Source organism: Dendrobates tinctorius, unplaced genomic scaffold (assembly GCF_039654945.1).
Source record: "Dendrobates tinctorius isolate UK_male_01 unplaced genomic scaffold, ASM3965494v1 ptg000107l, whole genome shotgun sequence".
In the NCBI taxonomy this organism is placed as follows: Eukaryota; Metazoa; Chordata; class Amphibia; order Anura; family Dendrobatidae; genus Dendrobates; species Dendrobates tinctorius.
In genome coordinates, this window is record NW_027361775.1 from 12,397,996 (window position 1) to 12,412,908 (window position 14,913).

Here is a 14,913-nt window from a genome sequence, read left to right on the forward strand (position 1 = left end):
ATCAATGATCAATCATTGCTGCTGCTACTAAAACCTCTACTATCTCTCTTGTACGAAATAAATTGCATCCCTACATTATTCACAGACTACTACAGCCATCCTTTTCACTGCTGCAGTTGTATAACACATGAAAATATTTGTAAAGTGATGTGTAGCACTATATAAAGCATGTAAAATTAATAAATTATTGTCTGCAGTATTTGCCCAATATTTTGGGGCCCTCTCTTCCTATTTATATTACTTAGCTGTGAGCTCTACTGTCTTCTCACTCTTTTACATCACCCTAAATTAATGATGCATCTTTGACTAGGATTTTATTTACGCTTTTTTAGTTACTGATGATTGGCTACACCTTGTGATCTGATAGCTGCAAAGTATTATGGGGAAGCCTGTGATGTTGCTCCAGAGGTCATGTCAACCTTCCATGACTGATGCAATCTTTTTCAATGTACAAGAAGTCAGTTTGTATTTTTTTCAACTTATGCATATCGAATTACAAATTGTTTAAATTCATCTGAACTTGTGAATGTTTTAAAATTCTATTTTAATTCAATTCTCATTTAATCAATTTTCTCATCTCCAGTCTTCAAACCTTTTTCCATCTTTATATAGATATACAGTATATAGAAAAAAATCATTACATTATTATAAACTTAAAAAATGCCTGGATCAACAATCCATCTATCCTATTCTAGTATCATAACTTGTAATAATATTACACAAAAAAATCATCAATGCTGCCAAATTCATTATAGGACCTTCCTTAGACAAAGCGTTTCATAAACTCACTGCTCTTATAGTAAAGAAATCTATTCTACATTAGTCATAATAGTATTCTAAGGTACAACATAAGCAGTCTCTGCAAGAAAATAAAAGTAAAAAATGGCAATCCATGATATTGTAGCTTTATCTATCACAAAAATGTAAAGAAACTTTCAAAATAAATGAGAATTGCTTAATTCAGAAGGAGGATGGTAATTTGATTCAATACTATGCAAATTCTATGCAATTTAATACAGAAATAGGATGGGAAGAGGTTAAAAAAAATGTTATACTCACCTCTTCTTGGCTTTTCTCAAACCGGTACCACACTGGTGCTCTGAGCATCTCTTTTTTTACCTTCTTTTGTGTGTGTGTGTGTGCATATTTATTTATATAGAAAATAATGCAATATCTTCAAAAAGTAATAATTTAGGGTTTAAGGCCTAGTAGACACAATTGTATAATAGCAATATGAAACAATAAAAAGAGGCAGCACTCCAATAGATTGTGCAATTGAAAAGTGGACTTCAATTAGCCCATATGGCAACGTTGCGAATCGCAGAACCTTTCTCAAGCAATTCTAGCTTGTATCAAAAAGGTAAAGAGAGCAGTGTTAATCCACCACATAGCATATTCTCTTTAACATTTTTACAAAAATATGCACTATTTAATAAAGTGCAATCATATAGTACATACATAAATATGTTCTTTCATGTCATTTCATTATAAATATAAATAATTAATAGCATAAAAAGTATAAAGGGCAAAGTGACTTAATAGTTTATAATTATACATATTTGTTAAAGGAAACCTGTCACCAGTTTTCTCATATATCAGCTAAGCTATCACTTTACTCATTCCATAAATGTTTTTATACTCCCCTGACACCTCCTATATACCCACCAAAAACCTTTTTGCCTCGCTGTATGGTAATCCTGTCGGTGTCTTCTGATGGGCATGGTTTGGGCATCTCCATCCGTTCCTTCAAATGCTGATTGCAGTGTTCCTTCTTTAATTGACTTAGATGATGCCTTACCTCATCCATATTACCATGCAAAATCACGGCATGCGCCTGCACTCTATGCTTTGCCTTACTGTGAGCAGAGCCGAAAGCATAAGTGCGCATGAGCCCCACAGTAGGGAAAGCATAGTGCACAGGCAGGAGCCGCGATTTCTGTGCTCAGATGTGATATTTTGCCAAACGAGGTTTCATCAGTATCAATTAAAGGAGGATAATAATCAGCAGCCGCGGGAGGGATGGAGAGGACCGAAACCACGCTCATAGGAACCAACATGCTGGATTAACTTACAGGGAAGGAAACATTAAAAAGGTTTTTGGGGGGTATACAGGAACAGTAAGGGGATTATATAAGCATATATGGAATGCAGCATAGGTGCTGAATAACGTGATAGCTTTAGTTGACAAATGACAAAACTGGTGACAGATTCCCATTAATATAATTGGAGAAATGACTCCCCCAACATAAAGATTCATATTCGTTACTTTAGAATTCGTGAGCACTGAGCATGCTAAATTTGGCATGCTTTTAATTTTGCTGTGCATGTCTGCATGTCATGGTAATCTAGCTGATGGAGGAGTGTGTGTCATAGTGACATGTGCCCTAAAGACGAAAAAGTTTTGAATTCAGATTTTTGCAATATTTGAGCACAATTCAATTTCACTCTGATGTTTTTGTTAATTTCTAACATGTTACCTTGTTAATTTATCTTTTTTTAAATATGACACATCAGGTTATGTGTACTAGAGCTGAGCGAATAAATTGGAGGGGAATTTAATTCCACTGAAATTTTGCAAAAATCCTCATTCGCCAAAATTGTAATTAGCTTGTGTGCAAAATCAGTAAAATAGTGGCTGCTGGTTGCCATTTTGATTAACCAGAGTGAGTCATCCAAATGTTAAAAGATTTTTAAAAAATTAAAAAATTCTACTCCCCTTGCTTCTGACCTCTCTGGCCCATACGCTACTCATGGCCATCAATCCAGTCCTCCATGGAAACTTTGTATCTTCTGCACTGTGCCTGGATGTCTACGTCTCATGGCACCTGGGAGGGTTTTGCACATGAGCAAGGGAGGTCATTGTCATCATAACATTACAATGTACTTCGTGACTCCTGCTTCTGTGTGCGGGGATTTTTTGGTCATGCACCGGAGAGTCACTGTGACCTCCAGTGTGCGCACTGATAAGCTGCTCTCCCCCACTTCCTCTCTTAAAAGTCATCGTTAGGAACCATGTGTACACAGTGATGGAGGAAGTGGGGAGAGCACCTTATTGGCATGCACACCGGAGGTCACTGGAGTGGATGTCGACAGTGCCTGCACAGAAGATCCTGAATACAATGCCCATAAAAGGGAGGATGAGGTATGTACTTCTGAGGGACAGCAGGGTGCATGCACAAGATTCCAGTGCCATGCATGAAAGGGGGGTAGTATTACAATGAGGAGAGGAGCCAGGGATTTCTTCCAGGCACCACACACCACGGAGCCTGGAAGTAATCTTTAGCATAAAGACAGAATATAACATTTTTCCACAACAAGACCTTTAATATGATTTATACAGATAAGACTAGTGTAACATTTCTATTACCTGTAAGCCAATATTAATAGGTCATATACATCCCGGGGGTAACAGATTCCCTTTCAGGATTATCTTACCTTGCAGAGTGATGGGCAGTACTAGGATCATTACAGATCAGCAGTATCCAGTGTAGCACAGTTTGTATGGCTGAGTCATTTTCCATCTTCAGAGTCACTTGGTAAATCTCCTCTGTAAAAGTGTGTAAGCTATTACGTTCAGTGGTGTCCTCTTTCTCCTACCAGCTCTTATAGTCAGCAGTGTCCTCTCTCTTTCTCACCTGCCAAGTTTAAGTTCTTATGGTCAGCGGGATCTTTTCTTTCTTTATGTCTGTAAAGCATAATAACTTCTAGTCAGCGGGGTTCTCTCAATCTCTCTTTTCTCCCACACATGTATTGTGTACGTTTTGCATTTATTCAAAAATAATCAAATTTTGGAAGAAAATTCAGCAAATTCAGCAAAGTATTTGAAAAGTTAAACATGAGATCAATCTTCTCCAAAGTTAGAGAAGTACTGAACTTTCAGAAGAAAATTATATATAGGAAAATTGATGAGTAAATTGCTGTAATTTTTTTCTCATCAAGGTTATAATATATTATTTAATACAATGATTTTTTTATTGTTAAATTTCCATTTTTTGCAACAAGCTTTGCATCCAACGTGCATCATATTCTTCACAGCTGCTTTATTAAATAGCCTTTTTTGTAATGTAATACAATTTAAGGCATTAAGCAATTATAGTAAGAGTAGCATGCTACTTGCTCCTATTAACATGTAGTCAAACCTGAACAAAAAACTGTATGATATATATACAAAGGTCCCAATGAATTATAGACTGAGTACAAAGTTGAGTTGGTAGATCTTCTTTACAAAAGATGACACCATCATTGAAAATCTGACAAGGTAAAATGTTTTCCTAAATCTACAGTACATTGAATGAATTGCAACAGCTTTTCACCTGCGGTTAAAATAATAGATTAAAGGTTATATTGAAAATCGGAGTCGTTTTATGAAAGCTAAAAAATGTTTCAAATATCTGCACTGATGTGTCATACACATTTAAAGAAGCGAACTGTAATGGTGAAAAAGGAGAAAGGAAAGTATACATATAAATTAAAATTAAAATATTGGTATAAGAGAATAGATAATAGTCATCTGTTATTTGTATGTGCATATTTTTTCTAAATAATTCTTGCCACTCATAATAAAAGTAAATTCTGAAAAATGTAGGTCTCAGACTGGTACAAATATTATATATAACTAATTTAATAAATGCCAAGGGAGCCATTTCAAATACTGCTGACCATCAGGAGGTTAATCCAAGAAAAATGCATTAACTATGACTAAGGGAGCACACAGCACGAGAAATGCATCAGAGTGTTTTTTTCTATCACCAGCTTGTGGATTTAAATTATTTGATACCTATGGAATACATTTTGAAGATTTTATTTATTTTTTTTGTGGACCGACTTTATTTTTCCCCATAGAATAACATTGGGCCAAGTGCGATCTGATGCTTTGCCTGATTGCACTCAGACAGATAATATGGTTGCCTGTGCAAACCCTAAGGGTTGCCAAGCTAATATATGCTTTAAATCAAGGATAGTATGGCATCGGATGCCAAATTAAAGCAATTAGTGAAAAAATATCAAAATTTGGTGCAAGGTTTTTTTGGGAACTATAAAATGAAAAACGGGATGTGTGCGTCTGCCATGCTGAAAATTTACTCTAATGTATAGTAGAAGTATGGCATAAGTTGCCATTAGAGCATGGTCAGTCCAAAGATGTGTCACATTTGCATCACCATACTCCAGCAGGCTTTTGCTTGAAAAGGCAGTCTTGAGAGATTATTATGTTTCAGTAGCCTTTTTTCTGATTTTTTTTAGCTGACAGACAACGTGACATGAGTTTGCATCTGACAAACATCTGGCGCCTTATGATCATTAAGATGCACAGGCTGTTACACAATGTTAGTGAATGAGTTTATTTGTTGCACCAGGTATTAGCTTAGACCAAAGCTCATGAAGATGAATTGTAAAATAGCTAAATTTTGTAAATCTATTTAACTATTTAATAAAAATCTAGCTTGGACAGACTTCTTGGCAATCAGACAATATGTAAGTCAAATGCATGCGATAAACTCACAACAGTATCTTCGCAGCCTTATTATCCCAATGGCTTTATGTAAAAACACTTCTAATGCATTTACTTAATTGTTGAAATTAAAGTAAACTGCACTAACATGATAATAACACACATTATCCATTATGTATTCCGCTATTTTTTTCTTTACAAACTCTTTAAGGCAGACAATATCAAGCCATCGAGAGGTTAAGTCTCAAAATAGAAATTGTGAAGAGACGATGCTGGTAACACTTCCAGCCTACACAATGATTCATTCCACTGTTTATACTGATTAGTGCTTCATCTAAACTGCATTCAGAATTCAGACCTTTTTTGTATGGGCACAGAGTAGTATTTTGACTGTATATGTAGAAATCTCTTCCTAACTAGCCTTTGTGTAGACAGTGACACTATACTGTAAACACTGTCATTGTATTGTTCCCAGCCTATATACAAGTATTATACATAAATTGTATGATGTACAATGGCTTAACATTAATTTAACAGATATTTATCTGAACATTAAGTATTATGCCATATCAGGTGGTTAGCAATATTGCTTTTATGTGAAGTGTTGCATGTCTATCAATATATGGTGTCTCTGGTTTGACTTATATCCTTAGTCATGTTTTAACACTAAAGTGGGTCAGAAATTGATTTGCAGTGTGGCCTATGCTCCTATAGATGGCACTAAAGTCTGACAAGATATAGAATAAACGGGCACCATCCACAATGTCAATTTAGGTGGGATCACCTAGTGCATATAAATGGATTGACATGAAAACACATAAAGAAAGAAAAAGTATATGCACAAAAATAGGGATCACCACAAGGATATGATAATCAAAAAGTATCAATTTTATTAATGGACACAACAAACAGACACTTTGTTTAAAAACAATTAAAAAGTCTGAACAACCAGACACTGATAACAAAACAAAGACAATGGGTCATTTTGATAAATAGTTAAATACTATGGGTCCCAAGGCCAACCATTCAGTATAATGCCAGGTATCTGCTAGTTACCATTACCTAGGGTCTATCAAATCAATTGTAATGACAATCATGACCTTGGATCAAAAATAACATATTATCAATATGAAAAAAAAAAAAAAAAAAGGGTGGTCTAGACGCTGGCACAACATGACAGTAATAATAAATCTTTTTTGTTCACTCAATATAACAACGCCCAGATTTGATAGCACAATCGTCTTTGTTAGAAGCATCATAGTGATAAAGGAAAAATCATATATCTCATCAGTACATTCAAACAGGCACCAAAGCTTAATGCGCTAAAAGCGCTACCATAAGATGATGCATAGTGTGAATACAGCACTTAGATGTGATAGCACAATTTTCCTACTCAGGGCGTCATAATAATGCAAACTAACAGGGGTACCCCCAAATATTTCAGTCGCAAATAATGTTCACTATGCCCATAAAGACCTTATTTGAGTAGTCACCAGATTATTCAAATCAGATATAATTGTGAAATTACTAATTGGATAGGTATATATAAAGGATCTCAACAGAACATTACACTGACCTTGAGAAAGACACATCACTGTGTCGATACGCGTGGGTTTGAGGGTCCCATGTAACCTACCCAGTAGCTTGTTTATCCTCAGAAACCAGGAGATATCATGCTAGGGAAAGGGACTTGTTAATGTATGTTTATTTGTGTTGGCAACATGATAAGTATTCAATTTTCTATTCATGGCAAATGTAGAATCTCTATGTAACCATAGTAATTATTGATAATATGGTATTTTTGATCCAAGGTCATGATTGTCATTACAATTGATTTGATAGACCCTAGGTTATGGTAACTAGCAGATACCTGGCATTATACTGAATGGTTGGCCTTGGGACCCATAGTATTTAACTATTTATCAAAATGACCCATTGTCTTTGTTTTGTTATCAGTGTCTGGTTGTTCAGACTTTTTAATTGTTTTTAAACAAAGTGTCTGTTTGTTGTGTCCATTAACAAAATTGATACTTTTTGGTTATCATATCCTTGTGGTGATCCCTATTTGTGTGCATATACTTTTTCTTTCTTTATGTGTTTTCATATAGATGGCACTAAAGAGACATATTTCTTTGTCTCCTGTAGAACACTGATTTTAAATTTCTTTTTCCTTAAAAGAGTATTCTCATCAGAAACTATTTTTTTCATTATTTCAATTTGAGCCCTCCAAAATGGGAATTGCTCTACGAAGCACCTTCTGTTCTGCTCTTAAAAGGGAATTTTTTATTCAATTTTGGAGGTGAACTGCTCCAAAACTTACCTAAAAAGTGCTCAGGAAATGTTCAAAAGAATTGTCATTAATTTTTATGTTAAAAGTACTGACTTTTTATGTGTTCAGGCTTTTAAGCATCTTGTGGAAAACACTCCATACTTACAATGCAAATCAATTCGAAGGCTCAAAAGATGCCCGGATAAATTTCAGTAAACGCTGTGGGTTGGATGCTGCGTACATTCACAGCAACCAACCTGCAGCAGCCAAATGTTACAACATAGTGGATGGAATTTCAAGAAATCTCATGTCCACTAAGCGTACATCAGCACCCGTGGCTTCCCTGCAAAGAAGGACATGCGGCGTGTCTTTCTAGACTGCAGCATGTCTATTTATCTTGCAGAGATGCGGGTCTTCGCAAGGTAAATTTCACCTGTACAATGTATTGGACAAGGTTATTCCACACAGTTCAATAAACATATGCGGAATCACCTGCCATCAAAAGCCGACAGCGCTTTGGACGTAGCGGACATGTGCTGCGTCCAAAGCGCCACCTAATACTGAACAAGTGGACATACCCAAAGTCTTTTTAATCACCTTCACTTTAAGAACCACTAGAAGTGTCTTCATTGCTGAATGGATTTAAAAAAAAACTTTTAGAAAATGGCAGAAGAAAGAACATCCCTAAAAACACAAAAAAATTATAAAAAACTATAGGTGGTCAAAAATGTCAAAAAGCACCCAGGAAAAAAACAAAAAAGAAAAACCTGAAGTAAAGATGCTGAAGGTTTACAAAATGCCAAGGAACAAGAGGCTTTCCCAAAGTGTTTTCCATTTGAAAAAAAGACATTTACTACTGCCTGAAAAAAAGTTATGCTCTCTAACACATTAATCACTGCAGTAAAATAATCCCAATCATTCCAGTGATCAGAGTAGTAGTCAATAACAGAATAATTTGATCAATTTCATAACACAGATGTTTTTGTCAGATTAGGCCTCTTTCACACTTCCGTTTTTGACAATCAGTCAAGATCCGCCAATTTTGAAAAAAAACGGATCCGCCATTTTTCTTTGCGGATCTGTTTTTTTCCCCATTGACTTTCATTATTGGCGGAACCTGCCTGATTGCCGTCCGTTGCATCCGTTTTTTTGAGGATCCGCCACGATGCTAGTGTCCGTCAACATCCTCAAAGATTTCCAAACGGAGCTTGCAACGTTTTTTTCTCCGGCGGATCCTTCAGACACTGAATTAACCCCAAATTCTGTCTGGGTGCCGGAGGAAAAAATTCATTCATTCTCTCTCTCTCTCTCCTTCCCCAGCCAGTGTTCCTTTAAATTTCGTCATTTTCAGGATCCGTCTGAAAACGGATCCTGTGCCATCCGTTCACATCAGTTGACAACGGATCGGCTTGTCCGCCTTTTTGGCGGATTATAACTGATGCAAAAAACTGAAGTGTGAAAGAGGCCTTAGGAAAATATATGATTACTGAAACTGTCACAACTAGGGATGAGCGAATTGCCTTGGATAAGAGCTTATCACCATAGCTATACAGTGGGGCAAAAAAGTATTTAGTCAGTCAGCAATAGTGCAAGTTCCACCACTTAAAAAGATGAGAGGCGTCTGTAATTTACATCATAGGTAGACCTCAACTATGGGAGACAAACTGAGAAAAAAAATCCAGAAAATCATCTTGTCTGTTTTTTTTTCATTTTATTTGCATATTATGGTGGAAAATAAGTATTTGGTCAGAAACAAAATTTCATCTCAATACTTTGTGATATATCCTTTGTTGGCAATGACAGAGGTCAAACGTTTTCTGTAAGTCTTCACAAGGTTGCCACACACTGTTGTTGGTATGTTGGCCCATTCCTCCATGCAGATCTCCTCTAGAGCAGTGATGTTTTTGGCTTTTCGCTTGGCAACACGGACTTTCAACTCCCTCCAAAGGTTTTCTATTGGGTTGAGATCTGGAGACTGGCTAGGCCACTCCAGGACCTTGAAATGCTTCTTACGAAGCCACTACTTCGTTGCCCTGGCGGTGTGCTTTGGATCATTGTCATGTTGAAAGACCCAGCCACGTTTCATCATCAATGCCCTTGCTGATGGAAGGAGGTTTGCACTCAAAATCTCACGATACATGGCCCCATTCATTCTTTCATGTACCCGGATCAGTCGTCCTGGCCCCTTTGCAGAGAAACAGCCCCAAAGCATGATGTTTCCACCACCATGCTTTACAGTAGGTATGGTGTTTGATGGATGCAACTCAGTATTCTTTTTCCTCCAAACACGACAAGTTGTGTTTCTACCAAACAGTTCCAGTTTGGTTTCATCAGACCATAGGACATTCTCCCAAAACTCCTCTGGATCATCCAAATGCTCTCTAGCAAACTTCAGACGGGCCCGGACATGTACAGGCTTAAGCAGTGGGACACGTCTGGCACTGCAGGATCTGAGTCCATGGTGGCGTAGTGTGTTACTTATGGTAGGCCTTGTTACATTGGTCCCAGCTCTCTGCAGTTCATTCACTAGGTCCCCCCGCGTGGTTTTGGGATTTTTGCTCACCGTTCTTGTGATCATTCTGACCCCACAGGGTGGGATTTTGCGTGGAGCACCAGATCGAGGGAGATTATCAGTGGTCTTGTATGTCTTCCATTTTCTAATTATTGCTCCCACAGTTGATTTCTTCACTCCAAGCTGGTTGGCTATTGCAGATTCAGTCTTCCCAGCCTGGTGCAGGGCTACAATTTTGTTTCTGGTGTCCTTTGACAGCTCATTGGTCTTCACCATAGTGGAGTTTGGAGTCAGACTGTTTGAGGGTGTGCACAGGTGTCTTTTTATACTGATAAGTTTAAACAGGTGCCATTACTACAGGTAATGAGTGGAGGAAAGAGGAGACTCTTAAAGAAGAAGTTACAGGTCTGTGAGAGCCAGAAATCTTGATTGCTTGTTTCTGACCAAATACTTATTTTCCACCATAATATGCAAATAAAATGAAAAAAAAAACAGACAATGTGATTTTCTGGATTTTTTTTCTCAGTTTGTCTCCCATAGTTGAGGTCTACCTATGATGTAAATTACAGACGCCTCTCATCTTTTTAAGTGGTGGAACTTGCACTATTGCTGACTGACTAAATACTTTTTTGCCCCACTGTACCTCTTACTGAATAGCTGTATCGGGAACCCGGATACCTGGAGCAACACCAAAGATCAGCTGTTCGGCACTGCAGCTGCATGTGTAGTGGCTGTTTCACTGTCACAACACATGTGTGGAGAGCCCAACAAACAGTCCACAGCATAGTAATCCATAGAAGTATGGGGGGCTCCCTGCTTTCGCAAAATGTCAGTGGATAACCCGCAACACTGAACACCCACAGCATTTCACATTCAAACATGCCATCATGTGTGTATATTTGTATGTTTGGAATTTTTCATTACCTCTATTCGTATTACCTTGTTTGTCTGGTTGATGTATTACGGTGCTCTACTACTCCACTCTTCCCTTTGTGAAGGAAGAGTACAGACTGAGGGGAAATTCAGGAGCAAAGGCAAGGTTCATGGCACAGGCATCTTGACCTTCAGATGCAATCTGGGGAACAGGGTGAGCTAGTGTGCCCCTAGCGTTACGGTCAGAAAATGAGCCCCTTGTCCCGGAACACCTGACAACAGAGTCATGACACTAAGTGTTCCCTAACCATCTCTCTGTTTATGGATAGTGTGGATTGTTTTATTCCTTCGATAGCACTGCAAAGATCAGTTGATGTTGCAATTGTTTTCTTAGAGAACACAGATGCAAAAGAGGAATATGAAATCGTCAAGAACTATCAAGACTGAGCCAAGAAATATCTGAAGACAGATTTTACAAAGGTTTTATGGAATGATGATATGAGAGTGATTCTTGATGAACCAGATGTATGGCTGAATCAGTAACAAACACAGAACTCCACTTTAACTCAGACACTAGCAAGATAACAGTGAGGTACTGATATGAGCAGGTATTATTAAAAATGAGCTAGTTGGACCTTTTCAGATTGAGATTAATTCAAAATCAACTCCCAAAGCTACTACAAGTTTTTCGAAGACACATTCTTCAAGCAGTGATAAAGCAAAAGTCTGCATCTTTCAGGAACACCATGATTTTTATCAGAACAATGCTCCATTGCATGTATCAAAATACTCCACTGCTTGGCTAGCCAGTAAAGGTCTTAAATTTGAAAGGATAATAACATGGCCCCCTTTCTCAACTGATCTAAACTTTACTTTCTTTTATGGGCCCTCATTAAGCATTAAATTTACATTAAAGATAAACAGTACACTTCTCCGAACAGTGTCTAGGAAGCCGTAGTTGGTGTTGCCCAAAAAGTTGATTGCCAGCTGGTGTTGAGTGATACCTTCCGATATCGGGAAATATCGGATCGGATTGGATCGGACCGATACCCCAAAAATATCGGGTATCGCCGATTCCGATACCAAAAACCCATGCAAGTCAATGGGGCACAAATATCGGAATGAAAATATACCCTTTCTTTCCTTGCACATCCAGTTCGGGAGGGGGGAAAAGTGTGGGCGGTGCGTGGGCAGAGACTGTGCGTGTGTGTGTGCGGGCGGGGTCTGTACGGGCCTCTCGGGGGTCTGTGCGGGCCTGCCGGAGGTCTGTGCGGGCCTGCCAGAGGTCTGTGCGGGCCTGCTGGGAGTCTGTGCGGGCTGCCGGGGGTCTGTGTGGGCCTGCCGGGGGTCTGTGCGGCCCTGCCGGGGGTCTGTGTGGGCCTGCCGGGGGTATGTAGCATGTATGTAGTATGCAGTATGTATGTTTGTTGTATGAATGTAGTATATATGTAGTATGTATGTAGTATGCATGTATGTATGTTGTATGAATGTAGTATATATGTAGTATGTATGTATTATGCAGTATGTATGTATGTTGTATGAATGTAGTATATATGTAGTATGAATGTAGTATGTAGTATGTATGTATGTTGTATGAATGTAGTATATATGTAGTATGTATGTATGCCCGCACAGACCCCCGGCAGGCCTGCACAGACCCCCTGCAGCCCGCACAGACCCCCGTCAGGCCCGTGCAGACCCCTGACAGCCCGCACAGACCCCCAGCAGGCCCGCACAGACCCCCGGCAGCCCACACAGATCCCCGGCAGGCCCATACAGACCCCCGGCAGGCCCGCACGGACCCCCGGCAGGCCCGCACAGACCGCGCATCATGATGACATCATTTCAGCAGTCAATCACAGCCATGCCATTAGTTAACATGGCTAACACAACTAGCTCATTGCATTATGGGAACTTCCGATTCCGGTATTCGATATTGTAAAAATATCGGAACTCGGTATCGGAACTCCGATACAGCGAATTTCGGCCGATACCCGATATTTGCAGTATCGGAATGCTCAACACTATTGCCAGCAGATTAAGAAACTGTAGACTTTATGGATGGAAGGCTCATGACTGTTATTGAAAAGAAGGGTGGTTATGTTGGTCACTGATTTTTTTTAGAATGTCAGAAACTAATTTTTGTACATTTTGAGTTGCTTGGTTAATTTTGAAAATTAACATTTGAGATGAGAAAATTTAAGTTTTTCTATTACTCTAATACTTGCCCAATAATTATGCACACATAAATATTCTCCTAAGAAAGGCAAAACCCCATTTTTGCTTTCTTAGATATTCTGTATTTAGCTTTATTAACCTTTTTGATCAAACAACAGCACCGCAGTTGTTCAATAATAAAACGAAACATAAAAAAATACTAATTGCCTAATAATTGTGCACACCTAAATAATGTTTATCGCACCACACTGCTCAATTTAAAGGAACAATACTCAGTTTCGCAAGCTGAAAATACTTCTTATTGGTCACATATAAATAGGAATGCAGGAAAGTTTAAAGTCTAATGTCAAATACATCTTAGGTTTTATTGAACCAAGGGAAAAAGTAAAGATGGACATGTATGTTGAAATAGTGAGCAGTGTGTACTAAGCTCCATTTAGAGGCGATTGACTATCATTTGTATTTTAAGCTTGTCACAGGAGTCCTTTGAAGTTTTACAAATTTTGCAATATTTGAGACTTGCATTTTTTTAAAATATCGCACAGAATGTGTCAAACTCACTCTGGTACAGAGGTGGCATAACAAGTGGAAAGTGCATTCTAAATATAAGTCTTACAAAAAAAGCTTAGAGATAAGCTGATCATACAAAATTCAAATTTGCCAAATCGCATGGATTTTCCCAGGAAATTTGATTTGCAGAGAAATCTCCACAAATTAAAAAATGGACGTGAATTATTATTACAAAACACCAGTGACTGTCTTACTGCTGTCTCCAACATCATGTCCTCCTTCAGTCTGAAACAGAACTTGTCAAAAACTGATCTCCTTGTGTTTCCTACCTCCACTAACCTACCTATGCCCAACATTGCCATTTCCATGTGTGTTCTACCATTACTCCCCCCCAAGATGCCCACTGTCTTGGGGTCATTCTTGATTCAGATCTTTCATTCACCCCCCCACATCTGATCACTGGTTCACTCTTGTTATCTATACTTCAAAAATATTTCTAGAATTCAACCTTTTCTTACTTTTGACTCTGCAAAAACTCTTTTGCTCTTATTCATTCTCATTTGAGCTATTGTAACTCTCTGCTATTCAGTCTCCCTCTTACCAAACTCTCCCCTCTCCAATCTGTCTTGAATGCTGCAGCCAGGATCATATGCCTTACCAACCTGTTATGAATGAGTCACCGTATGAGGCAAAAACAGAAATGCTAGCTAAGTCCAGAAAACCAGAGAAGTTGGCAGCTATCGGATTGCAGACCCCTGAACCTATCAACAACAACTAGCAGTAGCCGTGGGGGGTTCCTACGATGCCCTAGACCCCTCGATCACAGCCGGAGAACTGCCTAGCCTAAAGACAGAAAGGAAAATCTAAACTGCCCCAGAGCAGACCCCAAAGCAATAGGCAGCCCCCAACATATAATGACGGTGAAGCAAGAAGAAAAAACACTAACACAGATAGAAAGATAGACTGAGCAAATGATGGGGCCCAAGCTAACTAGATAGGACAGGAAAGGAAAGCTGCTGTCTGCAATCCGCGAAAAACCCTATGAAAATAAGAGCCAACAGACTGACCGGGAAAAAGGCCCTGAAGACGCTAGGCTTCAAAAAGACTATGTCAGTACTCAGG

General features: G+C 38.6%; 1 protein-coding gene across 3 annotated transcripts in view; it reads left to right on the top strand.

Annotated features, from left to right (window-relative positions):
• CSMD1 (CUB and Sushi multiple domains 1) overlaps positions 1-14,913 on the top strand; it is a 2,734,739-nt gene that overhangs the window by 742,434 nt on the left and 1,977,392 nt on the right. The gene's annotated exons all lie outside the window — the stretch shown is intronic.